Here is a 7,302-nt window from a genome sequence, read left to right on the forward strand (position 1 = left end):
CACTTTCGTCCATCGATGAGCTGCTGAGAACCCGTTCGTTCACTGCAAAATTACCCTGACCGAATATCGGTATTGTATTCGTCCTCTGTGACGAGTACGCAGATCTGCTTGATTCTATCGCTGTGCAGATCTATCAAGAACCGCTTGGGTTCTAGGGTTGGTAATTGAGTTATCTCCGAACTTAACTTCGGAGGCACATACAGATCAAGAGTATACGCGCCTATTCTTGATCCGTCGTTAACTAAGACTTTCAATGTCTCGGTTTCTTTCTGGGATTAATTTCCAGGCTGCCGACGGATAATCCCTCGAAAAGCTGAAGTCTAGTCACTTCAGCGTTAACTATTTGAAAAGATTTCTCCTCCAGTACGTGAGGACTTATTCCCTCAACGTCTTCCGACTGTGATTGCGCTATCACAGTCGAATCCTCTACGTTCGACTCTCTTCTCGACCTAGGAATATCGTGTTGTCCCTTTTGGACAACCGGGTTTCTTCCTGATGTCGCTTGCTAGGCGTTCATTCATGTCTCAATACACTCGTCGAGTGGTCGCCGGCAGCTGACTCCACAGGGTGATTAGTAATCACAATTTGATCTTGTGCAGTCGTACTAACGACCATACCACTAGTGAGGCCACCGCACTCACTCGTAGTACATCCACACGCTTGTGGACGCTCCAAGACGTTCATCAGATGGTTCTGATGAACCAGTGGCAGGCATCTTTACGGACCGATGCTGCCAGCTGATGTTTGGCTTATATATTCTGAGCCAAGGTAAATGTAGGAAGACGTCAAATTTTTCATACAAATCCAGAACGATGAAGTTATCATCATACTGTTAATCTTTTAACGTGTAGCGAAATCTCACTACGCTTTTCACCACTGTTATCGATGCGCCTGTCACTCGACGCACCGCCATCCTCGTTGGAGGGATGTCGCGCTCAAAGTATATTTGAGCCTACGACCCTCTAGCGACTGGCGACGAATAAAGATATAGTCGACGCCCCACAGTCCACTAGGGCTCTAAGTTACAAATCATCTGTCACTTTTAACTTCAAGGTGATGAGGGATACCTCATCACCTTGAAGTTAAAAAGGACAGATGATTTGTAACTTAGAGCCCTAGTGGACTGTGAGGCGTCGACTATATCTTTATTCGTCGCCAGTCGCTAGAGGATCGTAGGCTCAAATATACTTTGAGCGCGACATCCCTCCAACGAGGATGGCGGTGCGTCGAGCGACAGGCGCATCGTTAATAGTGATGAATCGCGCAGTGTGATCTTAGTGGGGGAAAGCCCCTCTCTATGATCGGTGCGAAAAGAGGGACATAGTTACGTCAATATGACGATGACCTGAGAAGGTATCATCTCAACGACAGAAATTTGCTCCAGTGAGCCTGCCAGTTTCGCAGTGGTCAATAATACTACGCCCTATGACCGACCTCTCGGCGGTGGGCGGTGTCATAGGCGAGTTTGATGCTAAAAGCGTGAGCGAGGCTTAACGCTTTGTGGGTGAGCGATTAGCCATCACACGAAAAGTCCGTGACGCGATGGCAAGCGCACAGGACAAGCGAAAAGAATATGCGGACTGCAATGGTCGCAAAAATAATGAGCGCTTTAAAGTGGGTTTAAAAGGTACTACGAAGTACTGCTACCCTACCTAAAAATGCTATTTCTGTACTTCTGGAGGTACTACGAAGTTGTTGCCGCGTTTCATTGGGACCTTTACGGTGGTAGAAGAGGTTGCAGACCTAAATTATAGACTCACCCTTCCCCCGTATATGAAGACCGCACCCCGTGTTTTCACGTGGGTCGTCTGAAACGGTTTGAAGACCCAAATGAGATCGCATACCCCCTCCGTCTAAGGAGACCGATTGTGATACCGTGATCGAGCGTCGTTCGGGTGAGGGGGACGGAGAGGCGAAAAAATATAAGCCGACCAACTCCTCCCACCACGAATAGGACTCGGAGAGCGAGGGACATCACGGAGTAACGCCGATCTCTCAGCTTTATCTTATTCAGAAGGTCCAAGCGAGTCTTCAGGCACGCATAATCCCGACGAGCCTTCGCTCGAACATCATAAAGATTCGAGGTCAGTCACAAGAATTTACCCTCGAGATCCACAATACGTCGTTCAGCAGCGCTAAACGCCTGCAACTGAACGGACATAGGTAAGGCAGCCACGAGTAGGTGGGCGATATCGCCACTGCTATCGGGCGCCGCCTGCGCTGACGGATGCGGGTGGGAATCAACGCTTCCTTGTTTGAAGGTTGGCTTGCCCACCGGTTTGTGATGCAAAGGTATCAGATCCTCGTCCAATGGAGAGGTTACCCGAAGAATTTGACTCTTGGGAACCAATCGATACCCTACGTCCTGGTGTGTCCGGCTTGGTGGCTGCCTATGAAAAGGAGCACCAGCTGAGGCCTCTTCGCTAGTCTCAAATAACTAGCAGTAGCAGCGTTGTGAGAAGAAACAGGGGGTACAGTATTGGCCTGATTTCTTTCACACGCAAGCGAGCGATATGGATTCGCTGCGACCGCTGCTTCATCGCATCGGAATGCGGATGAATGCGGCGAAAGAATTCCGCCTCGTATTTGATCGGGCGTTTTATTTGAACGCAACACGACCGGGATAGGGAGAATACACCCAAGTGATTTTCCCTGAGCCCTCCATGATTCAAAGACGCCATAATATTTATGAGCGCTAGAAGAGCTCGCTCTAGGAGCGACAACGGTGTCGACTCATTGTAGTCGACAATGAGCGACGGATCAACATCCTCACTTTGAAAGTGGAATGGATCCTTAAGCTATGTTAACGCGACAGCAGCAGTAGCTGTCGGCGTTCCGACTAAGGCATTGGACGCTGCCGGCGTGTTAACGTGGCGTATGCGCTTAGCGCGAGGTTGAGTGGGTGTCGTGGCGTGTGCGCTTAGCGCGAGGTTGAGTGGGTGTCTTTGCAGACGACCCACCATCGTGGCCCCTTTTGGGGGCATTTTTGGCACCGTGTATGAAAACACAGGTCGCTAGAGTGACTGAGAGAACTAGCGGTACGTTAAGCAGCTCGCAGTTCCTCGTTCCTCTTTGACGAATTTTAAATTGTTAATTCGTTCTTTGAGGGGGGGATGGTGTAACGGGATAAAGTTGCCCTGATGTTACATAGTCCCCGTTAAGTACACTTTGTAAATTGATGGGGATGGTCAATTACTTAAATAAAGTTATTTATACCCACCACTCGGGTATGGTTCACATTTGTCACCAACCCTTGTGTATGTGATGCACATAGGTGGATTCACATTATGAGGGATGACGGCTAGCGTCATCTCTCGATGACACTTTTGATTGGTAAACATAGGTATTTATATTTAATGCGATTAAATATAAATCAGTCCGAAAACTACTTCCTACTTAGTAAGTGCGCACGAGGAGCCGGATTACCGATCCCGTGACGGCACTTTACTAGAGTACTTAGTGCAATAGGTGAGGTCGCTAACGCGCCCACCACAACTACCTCACCGCACGCAAGAGAAGACGGTCCAACCGCTTCCTCGCTGTGCTAGGGGTGTGTCTAAGCAGATCGTGGCCGCATTAAGACGTGCCCGCCTACAAACGTGGTGTATCGTTACATAAAAAAACACTTAAAGTTGTTAAATAATACATTATCGAAAAGGTAGAGAATATTACTTAGATAGTAATATTCGGAAAGCTGATCCATTAATAGATATATAGGTGCCCACGTCTTAATTCGGCCACGCTCTGCTTAGACACACACCCTAGCTCAGCGAGGAAGCGGTTGGACCGTCTTCTCTTGCGTGCGGTGAGGTAGTTGTGGTGGGCGCGTTAGCGACCTCACCCATTGCACTAAGTACTCTAGTAAAGTGTCGTCACGGGATCGGTAATCCGGCTCCTCGTGCGCACTTACTAAGTAGGAAGTACTTGTCAGACTGATTTATATTTAATCGTATTACATATAAATACCTATTTTTTTACCAATCAAAATGTCATCTCTGTAGATAACACTTATATGTATTGCGAGCGTATCTTTCTAGATACCTCGCGTAACGGATGACGCTAGCCGTCCTCCTAATGTGAATGCACCCATGTGCATCACATGCACAAGAGTTGGTCATAAGTGAGCACCACACCCGAGTGCTGGGTCTAATTAAATATCATAAAGTAATTAACCATCCCCTTAAGTACACCAAGTGTACTTCACGGGGACTGTGTAACATTAGGGCAACTTTAGCCCGTTACACCATCCCCTCCTTAAAACGAAATTACATTTTAAATTCTTCAAAGAGGAGAGAGGAACTGCGAGCAGCTTTACGCGCCGCTAGTTCACTCAATCACTGAAGCGCACGAATTTCCATACACGGCGCCAAAGATGCCACCTAAAAGGGCCATTGTTGGTGGGTCGTGCGAAGACGCCCACTCAACCTCGCATCAAACGCACGCGTCGCGTTGTCGTGCTGGCCGCGTCCAATGCCTATGTCGAAACGCCGACAGCTATTGCTGCTGTCGCATTAACGGGGCTAAAGGATCCATCCCACTTTGTCAGTGAGAATGCTGATCCGTCGCTCGTTCTCGACTACAAGAAGTCGACACCGTTGCCGTCACCTCATAGTAGTGATGCGAACAACGAGCTCATGAGGAAGGATGATGGCGCATTATTGCCCATCCAAACTTATCTCATGGCTCACAACATGGAGACAGCAACATTTACGAATGCTGTCTCGTGTCTACGCTGGATAGCGCAGCGACAGGTAATGAGAGCGCTGCCCATAAAGGCGCAGCCGCTTCTCCGTTGAGTAAAACCACAACGCCTTATGCTCAGACCATAATCCATAATAGTTCTGACAAAGAGGATTTGGAGCCTAAAGCTCCGCCGACGACACGTGAACGTGCTCAGTCGGTGTCACAAGCCATTTGTTTTGAACGTGGCTATGTGACGGGTGGCATACCAAAGATGCCTCCTCCATCTAAATGGCCTCGTTTAAACGGGTCAAGAGCGTCGCTCCTAGAGCGCGCTCTTCTAGATGCGCATAAAACGCTTGGGCGTATTTTCCCGGTCCCGGTCGTGTTGCGTTCAAATGAAACGCCCGACCAATACAAGGCGGAATTCTTGCGCCGCATTCTGATGCGTTGAAGCAGCGGTCGCAACGAATTAATTTCCTTCGCTTGCGTGTGAACGAGATAATGGGCGGTACTGTACCCCCTGTTTCTTCTCACAACGCTACTTCTGCTAGTCCATTTGAGTCTAGCGAAGAGGCCTCAGCTGGTGCTCCTTTTCATAGGCAGCCACCAAGCCGGGCACATCTATACATAGGGTAGCGATCGGTTCCTAAGAGTCAAAATTCTTCGGGTAACCTTTTCATTGGACGAAAATCTGATACCTTTGCCCCACGGAGCGGTGGGCAAGCAACCTTTTAATAAGGAAGCGTTGATTCTCACCCGTATCACTCAGTGCAAGCGGCGCCCGATAGGAGTGGCGACGTCGCCCACGTATTCGCGGCTGTCTGACATTCGTCCGTTCAGTCACAGGCGTTAAGCGCTGCTGAACGACGTATTGTGTATCTCGAGGGTCAAGTCTCGCGACTGACCTCGGATCTTTTTAATGTCCGAGCGAAGGCTCGTCAGGATTATAAATGCCTGAAGACTCTTGGACCTCTTTGAGAGGATGATGCTGAGGGATCCGCGTTACTCGCGTGATGTCCCTCGCTCTCCAAATCCTGTTCGTGGTGGGAGGAATCGGTCCGATAGCTTTTCGCCTTCACCGCCCCCCTCACCCGAACGACGCTTGACTCACTGTCAGCGTCACCATCGGTCTTCTTAGACGGATGAGGATAAATGCTCTCATTTAGGTCTACATACCGTTTCAGACAACCCACGTAAAATACGGGGTGCGCCTTTATAGACGGAGGTAGGGTGAGCCTATAATTTAGGTCTCCAACCTCTTCGACCACCGTAAGGGCCCAATGAAACGCGGCAACAACTTCGTAGTACCTCCAGGCAGTAAGAAATTGCAATTTTAGGTAGGGTAGCAGTGCTTAATAGTACTTTTTCTCGTTGTGCTTGTCCTGTGCGCTTGCCATCGCGTCACGGACTTTTCGTGTGATGGCTAATCGCTCACCCACAAAGCGTTAAGCCTCGCTCACGCTTTTAGCATCAAACTCGCCTATGACACCGCCCACCGCCGAGAGGTCGGTCATAGGGCGTAGTATTATTGACCACTGCGAAACTGGCAGGCTCACTGGAGCAAATTTCTGTCGTTGAGATGATACCTTCTCAGGTCATCGTCATATTGACGTAACTATGTCCCTCTTTTCGCACCGATCATAGAGAGGGGCTTTCCCCCACTAAGATCACACTGCGCGATTCATCACTATTAACGATGCGCCTGTCGCTCGACGCACCGCCATCCTCGTTGGAGGGATGTCGCGCTCAAAGTATATTTGAGCCTACGATCCTCTAGCGACTGGCGACGAATAAAGATATAGTCGACGCCTCACAGTCCACTAGGGCTCTAAGTTACAAATCATCTGTCCTTTTTAACTTCAAGGTGATGAGGGTACCTCATCACCAGGTGCAGAGGACAGATAATGATTGTGTGTCTGAAGCAACTTTCGTCAAGAGATTTGCAAATTCTCTTGAGGTTGCTGGATCAGTAGGGTGTTGCGCCCTTACTGACCTCGACCGTTTGTGGCGGTCCGCCTCGCTGTTGCGATTTCGCAACAACGTCGGACCCGCGACCGTTGCCCTTTTTGGCATTCGGTTTATAAATACGTTCAGTACCTCTTAATACTGGGCGTGGAGCACAACACTCATGAGCGTCGTGTCCTAACTTTTGACAGCAATTGCATTTCTTTAACCGCTTATTATTCGAGAAGCGAGGTTTATTGCTTTCGACATAAGAAAGGTCAATAGGTTCTGGACTTCAAGCTCGTGTCGTCTTGGTGGACGATACGATGACGAACTTGCTTTAGCCTGTCTCAAGCTAAAGTCCTCCTGTTCCGCAACGGATATTGCTTCTTCAAGCGTATCCAGCTCCAAGCGGAACAGGTGGGTCATCACGGGACCATCCGTAAGACGTTGCATGAACACCGGCGTCATCCAAGGTACAGGGGTCTGTACCTGTTGTACCCTCAACAGTTCTGCCTGTTGAAACCTTTGCTGATTAGCAAGGCAACCTTCTCCTTCCCCTCGTCAAGATGAACTTGGCCATGGCTGAATAGAGGGCATCTTTGTATAAACCGGACAGCATGTCCAAGATGGTACCAATCCCTACAGTTGAACTCATTCGTTCGACCGCATCCT

The sequence above is a fragment of the Bremia lactucae genome, linkage group LG1 (assembly GCF_004359215.1).
Source record: "Bremia lactucae strain SF5 linkage group LG1, whole genome shotgun sequence".
Taxonomy (NCBI): Eukaryota; Oomycota; class Peronosporomycetes; order Peronosporales; family Peronosporaceae; genus Bremia; species Bremia lactucae.